We start from the raw sequence: 18,308 nt of genomic DNA, 5'->3' as shown, positions 1-18,308 counted from the left end.
ATCCAGTTGTACAAACCACGTACTTGATTGCGGGTGTATTTAGCACATACCGGATAGTAGGTCTTTATTAACCACTGAGATATGTTAAAGTGCCAGGTGGACATGGCATATTGTACTTCAGTGATAAGTGTTCTTTTAGAATTTAGATTTACTTGGAGAGGTTGTCCTAACTCCAAGTACTCATACTCCCTCGAGTCATTTGTCTTGCTCTCTGTGCAGATTTCCAAGTGCTCCGATGACCCATCGAGGATTTGTATCTCCCCCACTTCTATGTCTGCTGTTTCACATTTCCAATAGCCTACTGCCTCTCTGTATGACTTATAGGCTCTGGATATTGACCCGATTATGAAATTATCACCTCGTTCTTGTGTCATCGGAACCCTCTGGAATCCGCCCAGATTCTCATCCCTGTATGTGAGTGTAATTTCCCTGGGTGTGTTTGCTGGTTGCAGGTTTCTATACCAATATACACCACACATAAATACATATTCTCCTTCCTTTAAGTGTTCATGTATAATCCCATAGTGTATATCCTTGTGTTCTTGAACCTGCGTTCCTTTTTCACCCCCCCCCAACCAATAACCCGTTTTGTTCATATATATTTTCACATTCACATATGACTGCAGAGATTCAAGTTTAAACTCAGGATTTCCGTGTACAAATGAAAGCCTATTGTCTCTGGAATTGGGATTAAACCTGCCAAATGATCTCCGTCCTGATTGCCCCATTGGTATGTTTCCAATGGCACACGGCGATCCATTGTCAGTCTAGATTTTCTTCTCCTGTTATTGTTGTCCTCATGTTTTTGTTGCAAATATATCCATTGTTTTATCTGCTTTGTCATTATTGACTCTGGATTATGTAATTTCATATCTCCATCTCCATACCCAGAGTATTCCTCCTCAAGCTCCACTGTGTCACTACTACACAGCCTAATCAGCACCATGAAAAATAAAATTTTTATGTACATTGTCCCGATGCCTCCGTTCTGTTAATTTTCGCTCCACTGGGCTCTGGAAAAGAAGAAGACAAGTGCGGTATCAGTTCTTAACAGTCATATCTCTTACACTGATCTGCATGAACCCATTTCTCCACTTCCCTCCTTTTCATGCATTTGCCATTTTTAATGCCCAAACGCTTAACCTTGACCACTTGATCACTTAAGGCTATGGTGATCTCAAAGGGACCTGTCCAGTTTGCATCCCATGAGGATTTGGGTACAACATTTTTCACCATCACCTTATCCCCAACTTTTAATGCAATCGGTGGTCTGTTAGGGTGTTCCCTTTGCTTTGGAGCCATAATACTGGCCGCAAAGTGCAGATACTTTTGCACTTGCTCCTGTAATTGACTCAGGAATTTTTCCTTTTCCGCACTCTCTTTCAGGGGTGTGCTGAGCATGGGATCCGCTGGGTGGCTGAGATTCATGCCTGTCATCAATTGATATGGGGTCAGTACCGTGCCTCTGGCTGCTGACCCTCTTATGGCCATTAGAATGGTTGGTAAATGAGTCAACCAATCTTTACCCGATTGTAGGACCAACTTTTTAAGCCTCTCTTTTAGGGTTCTGTTCATTCTTTCCACCATGCCAGAGGACTGGGGATGATATGGTACATGAAATCTCTGTTCTACCCCAAGCAGATTACAAACTCCGGTCATGATTTTCCCTGTGAAATGGGTGCCTCTATCTGACTCGACTGTTTTTGGGAATCCCCACCGGGACAGGACCTCTGTCCATAAGACCTTGGCGGTAGCCGCAGCTGAGTCTTTCCTCATAGGTAGGGCTTCTACCCATTTTGAAAACACATCCACCACCACCAACAGATATCTGTACCCTCCCGGAGCACTTTGTAAAGGACCTATAAAATCAATTTGTAGATTTTCCCAGGGGCCTTCAGCTACAGGCACTCTAGCAAGCACAGGTCTCTGGCCTTTTAGCCTGGGGTTCATCTGAGCACAAATAAGACACTCCTGAACAATTTTCAGAACTGTGTCATTCATGTCTTCCCACCAATACTTTGTCTGAATGAATTTTAAAGAGACTCCGTAACAAAAATTGCATCCTGTTTTTTATCATCCTACAAGATCAAAAAGCTATTCTAATGCGTTCTGGCTTACTGTAGCACTTTATACTATCACTGTCTCTGTAATAAATCAATGTATCTTTCCCCTGTCAGACTTGTTGGCCTGTGTCTGGAAGGCTGCCAAGTTCTTCACTGTTGTGGTTCTGATATGAACTCCCCCTCCCAGGCCCCTCTATGCACACTGCCTGTGTGTTATTTAGGATTAGAGCAGCTTCTCTCTTCTCTCTTATCTTTTACAAGCTGGATAAATCGTCCTCTGAGCTGGCTGGGCTTTCACATACTAAAGAATTACAGACAAGGGCAAAGCTGTTTGCAGGAAGAAACAAGCAGCCTGAAACTTCAGTGCATGAGAACAGGGGGAAAGAAACACACAAATGATCTCTTGAGATTCAAAAGGAAGGCTGTATACAGCCTGCTTGTGTATGGATGTATTTTTCTATGTGTGGACATACTGTACATCAACCTACTTCCTGTTTTGGTGGCCATTTTGTTTGTTTATAAACAAACTTTTTAAAACTGTTTTTAACCACTTTTAATGCTGTGAGGAGCGTCGAAATTGTGTCAGAGGGTAATAGGAGATGTCCCCTAACGCACTGGTATGTTTACTTTTGTGCGATTTTAACAATACAGATTCTCTTTAAGGTGCCTTGAACACCCATGTGACCTGTCAGTCGGTGATTTTCCTTTGCTATGTCCTTTTGATGCTGGGATGGCACAACAAAACATAATCTTTCAATGGTGTTTTTAAGGAGAAGGTTATCTCGCATTACAAAATCCTGAGGAACATCTGCCGCTTTGCCTCTAACTAGATTTTTAAGATGTTTAAAGGATTCATCTTTATCCTGCTCCTCGGCTAAACAAGGGGTAGGGGTTTTAAGTACAGGCAGTAGTTCAGCTAGGTCTGTATCATTTTTCCTGCCTTCAAAATCCTCTTCTTCCCAAGCCTGTTGTCCCTCTATGTCATAGGGAGCCCACTTAACTCCTATCAAAGCTGTCTCTTTTGCTAGCTCATCTACCTTGTTGTTTCCCACTGCTAACTCATCACTGCCTTTCTGGTGTGCTTTTACCTTGATTATGGCCACTCTTTGTGGTTCAGAGCTGGCTTTGGCCCAAATGTCTTGGAACACTGCAGTATGCATTAGGGATTTACCAGAAGCATCACTGAATCCTCTAGTGTGCCATAAGGGCATGTATTCAGTCAGTGACCTGGTGACATATGCACTATCTGAGAAGATTGTAATTGGGCCTGCACTGAAATGCATAATGGCTTCTCTTACTGCCTCTAATTCTGCTCTTTGGGCTGAGAAATTCCTGGGACATTTTATCAAAATTTCCTCTCTTGTCTGTGGACACCACAGGGCGTATCCTGCGTGGAAACTTCCTCCCTCCCAGTACCGAGATCCATCTACCCAGACTCTGAGATCTTCCTTTCCTTCCACTAATCTGAAGATCTCCTGTCTTTTTTTCGGTGGAATTCTCCGCAATCATGTTGCGTACCCTCATATTGCATTAACTGAGGAAGAACGTATGTGGCATTGTGCATCACCGTGAGGTTTCTAGGCGTTAGATCAATCAGCCATCGGGCTACCCTTTGGGATGATACTCCACTGAGGGTGCGTTCTAGAAGCATCTTAATGGGAGTATGGGGTGTCTGTAGAGTCAGCGTCCCAAAGCCTACAATGTGTTCAGTTGCAAGAACAGCCCAATGCACACCCATCAAGTTCCTGACACAATCATCAAATCCCCTCTCAACTGGACTAAGCACTCGAGAAAAATATCCAACAGGTACCCATTTTATTTGCCTCTCTTGCAGCAACACAGCCGTGATTGCTACATCTGATGTGTACACTTGTATAGCAAATGGCAATTCCATGTTGGGATTACTTAATGCTGGGGCTTGCATTAAAGTGATTTTCAACAGTTTAAATCCCTGTTCCTGTTCTTCTGCCCACTCTAGCGGATCTGCTTCCCTTTTGTCACTTTTCAATAACTCATAAAGAGGTTTTGCCTTTTCTGCAAATCCTTCAATGAAGTCTCGGCAGAAACCGACAACACCCAAGAATTGTCGCAGTGCTGTTTTTGTATTGGGCCTTGAAAGTTTCTGGATAGTTTCACATTTGTTTGGGTCAGGAGTCCTCCCCCCCTTTGAAACTACAACTCCCAAAAAGGAAACAGAATCTTTCATTAACTGGGCCTTCATTGGGTTTAGCTTTAACCCTGCTTTCTCAATTAATGTTAGTAACTCATTAAGGAGAGCATAGTGCTGCTCCCTAGTGTCTGTCTGGATAAGCACATCATCCACGTATTGAATGATACATTCTGGTTCTGAAAAAGATTTGAAAACATCAATCATGCATTTATGAAAATAGGTTGAACTGGACTTGAACCCTTGTGGCAGCCTGCAGAAAGTGTATTGCTTTCCTTGGAAACAAAATGCAAATTTGTATTGGCTATCTGGGTGAATGGGGATCGAAAAGTAGCCATTTGAGACGTCGATAGACGAATACACTGCTGCAGATGATTTGAGCGCTGTCATCATATCGGGCATTTTGGCCACAACATTGGTGACAGATGGGGTACATTTGTTTAGTGCACGGAAATCTAGACAGGGTCGCCAACCATTACCCTTTTTTACTGGCCATAGGGGTGCATTATTTGTTGATTGGCATTCTCTAATCACTTCTTGTGTCAACAAATTTTCAATGGTGCACTGCAAAAATGGAATTGATTCAGGGGGAATCTTGTACTGTTTCTGTGGTAAGGGATCTGGGCCTTCTACTTTGACAATCATATTTGTCACCTTGCCACACTCATTTTTGTATGTCGCCCACACTTTGTCATGCTGCCACAAGATTTCAGCTAACCCTTGATCATTCGTTTTTAACAATGCTCTGGGATCCATCTTGTCACTGGGTTTCACTGATGCCACCCCATAATTGTCAGTGATGATGCAAACCTTCCCTTTGTACCTGGACCCTCTCCACAACATCCAATTACATAGATCGACCACCAAACCATGTGCTCTCATCACATCCGATCCAATGATGGTGCCCTCATGTGTAGGAGACAGGTACATACTGTGTTGTATGTCCATGTTTCCTATGTTTATGGGCACTGGCATTGATTGCAGTGCAGGAACTACCTGACCTCCAAAACCTCTCAAAAAAATTGACTTGCCATTAGGGTCCGCTGTCAATGTCATATTTGTCAAACTGACAGCTGCTCCTGTATCCAGAAGTATATCAGCGCGATGGCCCCCTACCGTTCCCTGGATATGTGGTCTATTGCCCTTGTCCCTTTCAAGTTGACATACTGGGGACAAGGGTGGGGCCTGTAATCCCTATGGTTTCACATAATAATTGGATGGGGGTGGGGTCTTGTATTCCTCTGGAATTTCAGCAATTTTACTTTTAACCCTCTCTAGCTCTTTTAGGAGTGGACCATATAGGGTAACATCGGGATCTTGGACTTTTTCCCTCTGCACCCTGTCTGGTCCAGGCCTCTTCTGATCTTTCCTGTCAGAAAAACTTCTGTTACCCCCTACTCTCCTGTTCAATTTACAGTCTCTCATGAAATGTCCCATATGCCCACATTTATAACATTTGCCAGTGGATCTGACTCTTCCTTCACTCTTAGCTACCTCTGCAATTTTCCTTTGCACTTTACTGTCCTGATTTGTCTCCTGAATCCAGTCCTTTATTATGTTCAGAAATGTCTGGTATGAATTAGCATTTCTGAGTGCAATCTTTGTGTGATAATCCACAAAGGTACACTTGTTAAACATCGAGTAAAGAAAACTACCGTCGTCAGGAGACATATCTGGGCAATTAAATGTGGATTTGTACAGTGACAAGTATTCACTGAAAAATAAGACAGGGTCTTCACCTTTTCTAAATCTGGCATTTTCTACCGCATTGGTTCCTCTAGCATCTCTCCCTCCCATCACTCTCTGTAACTCTCCCATTCTGTCTGCTGCATTTCCCCAATTGGAATTAAGTTCTGCCAACAGACCAGTATGAGTCCCCACAGGCGGTAATTTCTCACACAGCTGTGAAGGGAGCCATGCACGCAGTAGCGCACAGGCATCTCTGTTTCCCAAATTATATTGAGTGACTACAGCTTCCAGCTTATTGGAGAGGCTGACAGGTGAGGCTGAAGTGTCAAACTTCCCCAATATCAGGCACAGGTTTGTGCGATCCTGTATAGAGAGTGTTGTGGAGTGCACATTATGATTTGCATGACCTTGCCCTTGAGCATTTCTGTGTTGGTGATCAATCCTGTCTGGGATAGGAGTTGTAACGGTTGTGGAATCGTCTCCGTGGTCAGCGCACCAGACGTGCGCTGACGCGGCGGATTTCCTCCACAAGCGTATTATTGCGGACACCCAGGCTAGGTGCTATGCACCCGCAGAGGGCAATTCCCACCGGCAGATGGCGCTGTGGAGTGCAGGCGAACACAGCCGCTGCACAGCCACAGATGCCAAATGGGAATTGTACAGATCCGGGACAAGGTACAATCAGGCAGGGCTGGATAGCCCACAGGGAACAGAGCAAAGGGACAGAACCAATGTGTGCCCACCAAATTAGTCGCCACCCAGCGACGGCGAACACACAACGGCGGAAACGAAGTAGGAAACGCAATCACAAGAATTGCGATTGCCAATAGCGACACAAGACTGAGCAGGACAGAGCACAAGGGTAGCAAAGGCACAGCAAATAATACAATAAGGAGATACGGAAAATAACAAACGCTAGCTAACCGCGAACACCGCACTCATTCGCAACAGTGCACGCGGTTATGCGCGGTCTCCACGTGATAAGCACAATAGAGACAAGCACGCCTAACTAACCATTAACAGACAAACATGAAACAGAGGACGCGAGCGCTTGCTTAATGGTTACCTCACCGAGCCTCCAGCAAGCGCAGCAGACAAGACAAACACACGAAAACAGGGACAAGCGACAGAAGGATCCCCAGCGCTAGCAAAAAGTGGCTAGTGCGATCCCAGAAGACAGAACGGAAGGATCCCCAGCGCTAGCGAAAAGTAGCTAGCGCGATCCCAGGAGACAGAACAGAAGGATCCCCAGCGCTAGCGAAAAGTAGCTAGCGCGATCCCAGGAGACAGAACAGAAGGATCCACAGCACTAGCGCAAAGAGACTAGTGCGATCCAGAGAAGATAATAACAGAACAGAAGGGCCTACCAGTAGCAACCGCTGCTCTGGTTAGCACCCCACAGACAGACAGAACAGGCAATACAAATAATACAATCCTAACTAGACTAGGGAATCTGCCTAGCGCAGTCCCACGAATAACTCTAAACTAATCTTCAACGAGAAGTAGCATGGCTGAAACTCACTAGGAGTGTATACTACATAGCAATGGCTGACACTCCAGCAGTGTCCATCAGGAACAGACCTTGGAAGGGAAATGTCCAGCAAAGCATTCTGGGAGCAGAATGCTTTTATAGTGCCAGTCATCAAAAGAAGGCAGGTAAGGGATTTGCATGACTAATGTATGCAAATCCCTCAGCAACACAAGCTGCACAACTGACAGAAGGTCTCCTTTCCAGAGTCCTGCAGCAAGCAAACCTAAACAATGGTCAAAAGGCTGCCTGCCTGCGCAGGCAGCTGAGCGGATTCTCACAGTACCCCCCCTCCTAGGGTCGAATTCCAGACGACCCTCAAAACTGATATCTCCAAACCACTTTAATAGAAGACTCATGAAGGTCGGGCCAGCCCAACAAGGTCCAATTCCAGAGTCAGTCCACCCGAAACCGACCTCATCGGAAACAGAAGCCACCGAAACATGCCCATCAGTACTACCAGTCTCAGTATAACACCCATCAGGACTGTGAACGCCAGAGAAGAAGCCATCGACACCCTCCAGACAATACCCACCACCTTCCAAGGAGCGTCCGAAAATACCAAACCTGCCACAATACCTGTTTGAAGTGTCCCTTACAACACAAAAGCCACCGTTGATCTTATCCAGGGTACCAAGCAAAATCTCTCCCGGAATCTCCCAGAACCTTTTGAAGCTCCACAGAGATCCCAAGAGGGTAGAACAATCACCAGGCTCACATGGAGAATTACCAAGAACCCCCATGGAACCAATGACAATTCCGGATTCAGAATTACGAGGACACCCATCAAGATCAAGACTTTCAGGGACCACTTCTGGGCATGCAAGCAGGCAGGCCATATCAGAGCATGTCTCCACCGAGGAAGCATCTGAGTACGCTGGTAACCGAGGCACACTTGGGCTTTCTGGGTCACAGAGCACACTGGGGTACACCAGCACAGGAGAAACCTCAGGACATGTCGGGGAACTGCCAAAGTCAGAGTCCGGCACGTCAAGACCAAAACCAGTACCGGGCAGAGAATCATCATGAGTGGAGGTCACAGGCACTGGACTTTCAAAAGAAGACTCGGATACAAATTCAGAAATTTCTGTGACAATAATATCATCATTCACTACACAGGCGTGAAGCTCCATCAGAGCTGAAAAGGGAGCCAGCAAGGCAGCAATGCCTACTGAAGTGGGCAACACCTCAGAAGGACTTGGGGGGCAGGAGACGTCTCCTACAAGTTCTGCACCCTTTGGGAGGAACTCGGAGATCTCCAGGAGGTCAGACAGGACCTCAGGAACATCCTTTTTCAAGTTTCCTAAGAAGGATTCTGAACTATCCATGTTACAGGGCAAGGCTTGAACTTTATTTTGTGAACCGGGCAGATGTCCCAGGGAAGGTTCCACCATAAACTGAGACTGAATTTCATCATCAGGACAGGGATACACAGAAATATCTAGTGAAACTAACTCTGGCTTTCTGAGTTTCGTTTTAACTGCAGGGAAATTCCTCCATAGCAGTCAAACCAGACTGCAATTCCAAAATAGCAGAGAAACAGGTAACAATGGTTGCAATACCTAGACGAGCCTCTAGGGACACTGCAGGAGATTTTAAACAAGGTAATATTGACTCATCCAGATTACTGGGTGGAGAGTCAGTACTTACTTCAGAATCAGACTCGCAAATGTCAATGCGAGTGGACATAATGTCTTTATTCATGATACAGGGCAGGCTCAGAGACATCTTCTCTGGACAGAGCAAAGGTGCTTCAGTATCAGGTTCACAAAACCAAAGTGCTGTCTCACTCTTAGACTCGGCTAACAATGTCGAATCCGAGGAGACAGAACGCAAAATTTGCGAATCCACAATCGCTTTAGGTTGCGAAACCGAACACTCCAAAGACAGGAATTCTAAGGTCTCCAGGCTGGATTGCTGGATCTCAGAAACGCCAGCTGACAATGTACCTTTACAAACATCACCTGAATGACGTACACGTAATTCATTCAGAATAATTTTCCACATACAAATCAGCGGACTCACAAAGTCAAATTCACACCCCTTTTTTTCTCTTAAGGCGGAAGCATAACTTATACATGCTCTCAAGATATATTCACTTCTGGCAATGTAGTACTCACAAAATGACTCTGAATCGTTCTCCAATTCATACGACAACGCTTCGAGCTATTTTTTCTGGAACGGGGGCTCCCATTCACACCTGACTAGGTCTGAGCATTCATACTGAACCATATTAGGGGAAGTTGTGACAACAACATGAGGAATCATATTAATTTTACTCTTGAAACTGCATAGTTTGGGAATTTTCCCCATAGCAAGATCATAGATGGAGGATCTTAAAGTAGTACTGAGAGAAGAAGATCTGTTTTTACATGACAAGGGATCACACAAATCATTGACAAAACTGACACACTCACGCCGATCACAATCGACAGGAACATCTGAGAAACAGGCATCAGATCGCACAGATTTAACCTCTAAACAAACGGGAGAAACTCCATCAGAATTCACGCAGGTGTCCACAGTAGAGGCACACCATTCATTTCAGGTCGCACAGTGTCCAAACTCACTTGCTTTACCCCAGAAAGATAGGAATAATCATGTGACAATGGTGTCTCTTTATTGGAAATAATAGGTTGGTGTGTGTGCAATTCGTCCAAAATAGTCTGCCACACATAAATCACCAGATCCACATCACACTCATCACATTCATCAGAATCGATCAAAAGGTACATGGAGTCGAGACAATCATTCAGGTCATCCGCGCTCTTTGCGATATAAAAATCGCAAAAGGCTTTCCAATCGATATCATACTCTTCCAACAAGGCCCCAATCTCCCATGAGGCAAATGACGGTTCAAACAACCCAGTATCTAGGTAATCTCCATATGGGTTGGGGTCAGGAACGAGGACAGACTTTTTAACTGCTTTAATGTAGTGTGCGATCCTACCTATAATAGGATCCACATATGCCTTTGCCTCAGGCAATGACATCTGAAACAAATCGAAGGTTCCCTCTGCCCTGGGAATTTTGGTTGGGCTGGACATTCTGTAACGATTGTGGAATCGTCTCCGTGGTCAGCGCACCAGACGTGCGCTGACGCGGCGGATTTCCTCCACAAGCATATTATTGCGGACACCCAGGCTAGGTGCTATGCACCCGCAGAGGGCAATTCCCACCGGCAGATGGCGCTGTGGAGTGCAGGCGAACACAGCCGCTGCACAGCCACAGATGCCAAATGGGAATTGTACAGATCCGGGACAAGGTACAATCAGGCAGGGCTGGTTAGCCCACAGGGAACAGAGCAAAGGCACAGAACCAATGTGTGCCCACCAAATTAGTCGCCACCCAGCGACGGCGAACACACAACGGCGGAAACGAAGTAGGAAACGCAATCGCAAGAATGGCGATTGCCAATAGCGACACAAGACTGAGCAGGACAGAGCACAAGGGTAGCAAAGGCACAGCAAATATTACAATAAGGAGATACGGAAAATAACAAACGCTAGCTAACCGCGAACACCGCACTCATTCGCAACAGTGCACGCGGTTATGCGCGGTCTCCACGTGATAAGCACAATAGAGACAAGCACGCCTAACTAACCATTAACAGACAAACATGAAACAGAGGACGCGAGCACTTGCTTAACGGTTACCCCACCGAGCCTCCAGCAAGCGCAGCAGACAAGACAGACACACGAAAACAGGGACAAGCGACAGAAGGATCCCCAGCGCTAGCGAAAAGTGGCTAGTGTGATCCAAGAAGACAGAACAGAAGGATCCCCAGCGCTAGCGAAAAGTAGCTAGCGCGATCCCAGGAGACAGAACAGAAGGATCCCCAGCGCTAGCGCAAAGAGACTAGTGCGATCCAGAGAAGATAATAACAGAACAGAAGGGCCTACCAGTAGCAACCGCTGCTCTGGTTAGCACCCCACAGACAGACAGAACAGGCAATACAAATAATACAATCCTAACTAGACTAGGGAATCTGCCTAGCGCAGTCCCACGAATAACTCTAAACTAATCTTCAATGAGAAGTAGCATGGCTGACACTCACTAGGAGTGTATACTACATAGCAACGGCTGACACTCCAGCAGTGTCCATCAGGAACAGACCTTGGAAGGGAAATGTCCAGCAAAGCATTCTGGGAGCAGAATGCTTTTATAGTGCCAGTCATCAAAAGAAGGCAGGTAAGGGATTTGCATGACTAATGTATGCAAATCCCTCAGCAACACAAGCTGCACAACTGACAGAAGGTCTCCTTTCCAGAGTCCTGCAGCAAGCAAACCTAAACAATGGTCAAAAGGCTGCCTGCCTGCGCAGGCAGCTGAGCGGATTCTCACAGGAGTAAAGAGTGTGGAATTTTGATTTAATGACAGCTCAGGAGGAGATTGAGATTAGATTAGTCTGCAGTACAAATCGGATGCTCCTCTCTGCCTCTTTGCTCCTCTCCCAGGGATTTGTAACCTGAGCTATTACCCTGGTTGAATGCATTGTTACCTTGTGCTTTTAACAACTGTAAACCTTGTTCCTTTTGAGCCAGCTGCTCTGTAAGCATTTGAATAACATTGTCTTTCTGTGACTCTCTTTGTTCCAAAGATGCTATCTGTAATTCCCTGAGTCTACATCTAGAATCACAATCATCTAAACACTCTTGTAAATCACCATTCTCTACAAAAAGTTTATCAACTTCCTCCTTCAATTCCTCACATTCACAAGCATTATTTTTAATATCCATGGCTAAGCAATTTTTTGTAATGCTATCAATTTCTTCTCTAAGCTGAGCTTTTTCAGTGTAAAACTGCAACTCCTTTTGCTAGCTCTTTCATCTTAATTAACATATCAATGAGATTGGCCATTCTCTGTTTTCTATTTTTTTTAGAAGAAACCTTGGTCTGTAATCTTTTGTTTTGCATTTCACACTGCTTTTCTAAATCACTATACTGATGAGTCAAAGCCTCATCCACACATGAGCAATAATTTGCAGAGGAATATTTTTTAAGGAATTCTGAAACAACTTCCATTTTTACAATTTCCAAGTAACGGAGCTCAAAGTTAAAAAAAAAACTTTGATTACAAAAACACACAAACAGTACTTCACTATCGTCTCACTAAGACAATTTGAGACCACTTAACACAACAATGCTAGCAAGTTTCAATGACAACTTACACAATTCTCAACAATTAAATACACTAGCTTCAATACAAAACTAGACCAGTTTTAATACAAACAACACCAATTTCAATACCGATTATACTAGTTTCAATAACCAGTTACACCAATGTCAATACCAAGTTACACAAGTGTTATTAACAACTTATACATGTAATACGTATCCTATAGCTATCAATTCAGACATACAAGTCTGTTCCACAGGTATCGTGCATCCAATTACACAAATTGGTTCAATGCTCTACCTGCTTCTAACTGACCGTATCCCACATACACAGACCAATTTCTTATTGATCTAAGATCCAGGCCAGAGAGGTCTCCTGTTGGGCAGAAGGCTACTTCCCCTTCACGTGAACACTAGAAAATATTCCAATTCACTTTCCCTCAAAAACGTCTGGTTTTATTCCTATAGATCCTATGGGTACTTCAGTTAGCACAGGGTGATCAATCCTGTCTCTGCCGGCAACCACTGAATAGCTAATACAGGCTTACTAACACAATTAAGAACTAACAAACAAACAAAAAAAAAAACAACAGCAATACAGCACTATATATGCATATTAGTCATAGATAAAAAAGTGTTCATACTTCACCAGCTTTGCGCGTCCGCTCAGCGATGGAATACTTCACAGCACTTCAGGTAACGATTCAGGCGTCTCTGTCTTCACGACCAGCGCGAAACTCAGGCGATGCCCTTGGACCTGGATTCTTTGAGGAGTCCTGGCATTTGTAGTAACCGTCAGGTGGATTTCATCAATCGTCTAGGAAACCTGGATTGCAGCGACTGGATGTTCTTGATCCGTTTTCTGTAGCAGTTACGATATTGTGGAGTTCTATGTGGATTTGACTATTCCACACGCTATCTGGGGTGCCAAATGATATATCTGCTACTTGGTTTCCTAGTCTACTTGCGTAAATAACAGTCCTTGGTTGTAGTCAAGTTATTTATTGTTCTTCCAAATTAAAGAAAAGTATAACAAAGTAGACAGAAAAGTTACAAGATAAGGCGCTCCTCTAGTCCTATCTACTAATTGCGTATCAATGCAGGCACTCTATATTTTAATCAAGATGGCTGCTGCTTACATCAAAATGGAGGCTTGTTGTCTCTCTATGCTGCTGGTCTTAAGCTGCTGCTGCTCCTTCTGTTGCTGCTGTTGCTATTGCTGCCGTTGCTATTGCTGCCCAGATCTGTGCTAGGCTTGCCTCTTAAATACTCACTGAAACTCACTCATTCACATACACACACCTACACAACCACCCCTAGCTCAGGTATCATTCCGCCTCCTTTTGGTCTCCTCCTCAGTTACGTCTTGGACCACTAGATGGTGTTATCCCCTCACTCATGAAGTCCTGTGATGTTTGGTTATCTGTCCACCAGGGGGCACCCTGATCATACAGGTGTTTGGGGTCCGGACTGTGACCTTTGACTCATACCAAGATAGCTTTCATGCATCAAAGGACCGACCTCCTGCTGGGGTGTTATATTGTCCTTTCCGGCTTCTTGCTTATCTTGTCAACAGGAAACCTATTGTTTCCACAGAGATCATTGTTTATGGAGCCAGGTGGTGTTTGCATCTGCTGGCCCAGAGGGCATCCCTAACAGGAAGCCTATTGATTTAACCAAGATCATTGTTTATGGAGCCAGGTGGTGTTTGGATCTGCTGGCCCAGAGGGCATCCTTAAAGGCAGCCTATTGATTATGCTTTAAGGGTCCCATTCTTTGAAATCAGATACCACCAGTTCATCCTTAAGGCTAACACCACCAGATCTGCAAGAGAGTCTCACTCTTTGATCTTGGTTTCTTGTAAACACCACCAGCTGGTTTTATAGTTCATTCACCTGGTCCATTGCATGTTCCATATTTCCCAACAAAAATAATATCCAACACTTCCTATATAAATGCTGCATTGTCAGAACAATTATGTCATGCCCGAAGATATTGTCCCACCGGGATACCTCATGTATACATAATACTATAAGAGAAAAGATACCCATATAAACAGCACCACTGCAGACCATCTTTATCAATCAAAAAAAAAATTCTTTATTACAATCTTTGCAAACACCTATCAATGATACACAAAATTAAAAACATCTAAAAACAGCATAATATTGTATTTCCAGCCATATTCAACATAATGGGCCTGCTAGATATAATAATCTATTATGTTCAATCTCAGTGGATGTACAACCTGTGACCACTGGGGGCTCAGAGAATGAGCCCCCTCGTGGATGAACCCGGGTTCAGTAAGAATTACAAAGTGCAAAAAACCTATGTATAACAGTGCATATCAGCCCTACTTGGAACCATGAAAGTGCATATAGTGCTATATTTACACAAACAAACAATCATTCAGCATATGCAATAACCTGAACTGTGCAACCTATCAGACTAAAAGTGCAGTTTAAATACTGTCAGAGTCACTAATGACCAAGTGGAAGCAGCCTATAGGGTCTGGGATACCTCATGTGGTATGTATAGGATGAAAACTATTGGCTTGCAACAAAGAGTTGGTCGCCGTATATTTTCTGTACAATTGAGTTGCCACAAGGGTTAATAGAGATAAATATATCAACAAAAAGGTATCCAGGTGGGGCTAAAATCAAAAGTGAGGTTCAAATTCATCTCATTCTGATTTAAAATTTCCACAAACTGAACAAGCAGCAGTTCAGGGGTACCCGTCCATAGGACCAAGATGTCATCGATGTACCTGTGCCACCCCAAAATGTGGCATAGGTACATCGAAAGTTCATTACTTTCCCACTCACCAAGGTACAAGTTAGTGTACAGTGGGGCACACGTAGTCCCCATCACCGCACCCTGCACCTGTAGATAGTGTTCCCCATCAAACGTAAAAAAAATTGTTAGTCAACAAAACTTCCAGAAAAATAAACAAAAAACAATTGTGCGCAGCACCCTGTACTCCAAGCTCACTCAAAAACGAAGAGACTGCACCAATTCCCAAATCATGCAGGATACTAGAATAGAGGGCCTCAACGTCCAGAGAAACAAGTAGTGTGCCCGCTGGCACTTCTAAATCCTCCAAGACTCGAAGAAGATGAGTGGTATTCTTGACATAAGGCAGGCTCTGTACGTGTGGCTGCGAATGTCGATCAATATAAATACTGATTTTTTTCTGTGAGGCATCCCCAACCGGACACAATAGGGTGCCCAAAGGGGTGCTCCACATTTTTATGCACTTTAGGTAGCGCATAGAAAGTGGGCAGCACAGGGTCCTGTACCTTCAAAAATTGGGCGATACTATCCCCAATAATTTGTTTCTCAGCAGCATCCTCGATAATCGAGTATAGTTTAGTCTGACAGCGCCCCACTCTGGACGCCAAGACCCTCTCATAGCACTTACGTCGATTCAAAAGATCCATGCACATTGCCCAATAATTTAGAGTGGCCATGACAACCACATTCCTGCCTTTATCTGACGATTTAATCGTCTTATCAGTACAGGACCTAAGCAGATCCAAGGATTCACTCTCATCCAGAGTCAGATTCGACATACCCCCCCCCCCCCCCCCCCCCCTGCACGTCTAGATCTGAAATACTGTATCTTTTTCAACTGCCCTCATAAATGTACGTATCCCAACGTTAGATGATAAAGTTGGAAATTTGGTTGAACGGTTGGAAAATTGTTGATTGATAGTACTATATCTTAGTTACATAGTTACATAGTTATTTGGGTTGAAAAAAAACATACGTCCATCAAGTTCAACCAGAGAACAAAGTACAACACCAGCCTGCTTCATCACATATCCCTGTGGCGAAAAACTCTTACAAGGCATGGTCCAATTACCCCCAAAAGGGAAAAAATTCCCTCCCAACTCCAGATGGCAATCGGATAAAATCCCTGGATCAACATCATTGGGCATTACCTAGTAATTGTAGCCATGGATGTCTTTCAATGCAAGGAAAGCATCTAAGCCCCCTTTAATGCAGATATAGAATTTGCCATACCTACTTCCTGTGGCAATGCATTCCACATCTTAATCACTCTTACTATAAAGAACCCTTTCCTAAATAAATGGCTAAAATGTTTTTCCTCCATGCGCACATCATGTCCTCTAGTCCTTTAAGAAGGCCTAGGGACAAAAAGCTCACCCGCCAAGCTTTTATATTCCCCTATTGATGTATTTATACATATTAATTAGATCCCCTCTAAGGCGTCTTTTCTCTAGACTAAATAAACCCAGTTTATCCAACCTTTCTTGGTAAGCGAGACCTTCCATTCCACGTATCAATTTTGTTGCTCGTCTCTGCACCTGCTCTAAAACTGCAATATCTTTTTTGTAATGTGGTGCCCAGAACTGAATTCCATATTCCAGATGTGGCCTTACTAGAGAGTTAAACAGGGGCAATATCATGCTAGCATCTCACGTTTTTATTTCCCTTTTAATGCATCCCAAAATTTGTTAGCTTTAGTAGTGTTGGGCGAACAGTGTTCGCCACTGTTCGGGTTCTGCAGAACATCACCCTGTTCGGGTGATGTTCGAGTTCGGCCGAACACCTGATGGTGTTCGGCCTTTTAAGTTCGGGTTCGCCCCGAACTACTAATTGGCCGCCGAACAGGGCCCCTGTTCGGCCGAACAGGGCCCTGTTCGGCCGAATACTGCCCCCCTATGGGGTCGCAGGCATAAGGGGGGAGCATGCCCCGATCGCGGGGGGGGGGTCAGAAATTCCCCCCACCCCCTCCGCTAGCGCTCCCCCCTCTGCCCGCTTCCCCATACAAAAGTTTCAGGAAGTACCGGTCCGGTGGTAGTGGGTGGCTGGCAGTGGGCGGCACTGTGAAGTGAGTGACTGAGGAGGAGGAGTCCGGAGAGTGACGCGTTGAGGGAGGCCGGGCAGCGGGCGGTTCAGCAGTAGTACGGTACTACTGCTGAACCGCCCGCTGCCCGGCCTCCCTCAACGCGTCACTCTCCGGACTCCTCCTCCTCAGTCACTCACTTCACAGTGCCGCCCACTGCCAGCCACCCACTACCACCGGACCGGTACTTCCTGAAACTTTTGTATGGGGAAGCGGGCAGAGGGGGGAGCGCTAGCGGAGGGGGTGGGGGGAATTTCCGCCCCCCCCCCCCGCGATCGGGGCATGCTCCCCCCTTATGCCTGTGACCCCATAGGGCCCCCAAAAGCGGGATGTTCGGGGAGTTCGGGGTTCGGCCCGAACATGCCGAACATTGCGGCCATGTTCGGCGAACTTTCCCGAACCCGAACATCCAGGTGTTCGCCCAACACTAAGCTTTAGCTGCAGCTGCTGTCGATGAGTACTCCTAAGTCCTTCTCCAAGTTTGATGTCCCCAACTGTATCCCATTTATCTTGTATGTTGCTAGACTATTGGTACGACCAAAATGCATGACTTTACATTTTTCAACATTGAATTTCATTTGCCATGTATGTGCCCATATAGCCATCCTATCCAGATCCTGTTGCAATATGACACTATTTTCCTGAGAGTTGATGATTCTGCACAATTTTGTATCATCTGCAATAATAGCAACATTGCTTACTACTGCATCTACTAGGTCATTAATAAATAAGTTGAAGGACACTGGACCCAGTACAGACCCCTGTGGGACCCCACTGCTAACAGTCACCCATTTTGAGTATGATCCATTGACCACAACTCTTTGTTTTCTGTCCATTAGCCAGTTCCCTATCCATGCACACAGACTCTTC

General features: G+C 44.9%; 1 protein-coding gene across 1 annotated transcript in view; it reads left to right on the top strand.

Moving 5' to 3' along the window:
- The window catches only part of SH2D4B (SH2 domain containing 4B), a 1,318,135-nt gene that overhangs the window by 602,956 nt on the left and 696,871 nt on the right, over positions 1–18,308 (top strand). The window lies entirely within an intron of this gene.

The sequence above is a fragment of the Hyperolius riggenbachi genome, chromosome 10 (genome assembly GCF_040937935.1).
Source record: "Hyperolius riggenbachi isolate aHypRig1 chromosome 10, aHypRig1.pri, whole genome shotgun sequence".
In the NCBI taxonomy this organism is placed as follows: domain Eukaryota; kingdom Metazoa; phylum Chordata; class Amphibia; order Anura; family Hyperoliidae; genus Hyperolius; species Hyperolius riggenbachi.
Note: the sequence above shows the minus strand (reverse complement) of the source record. Positions and strands in the feature narration are given on the sequence as shown.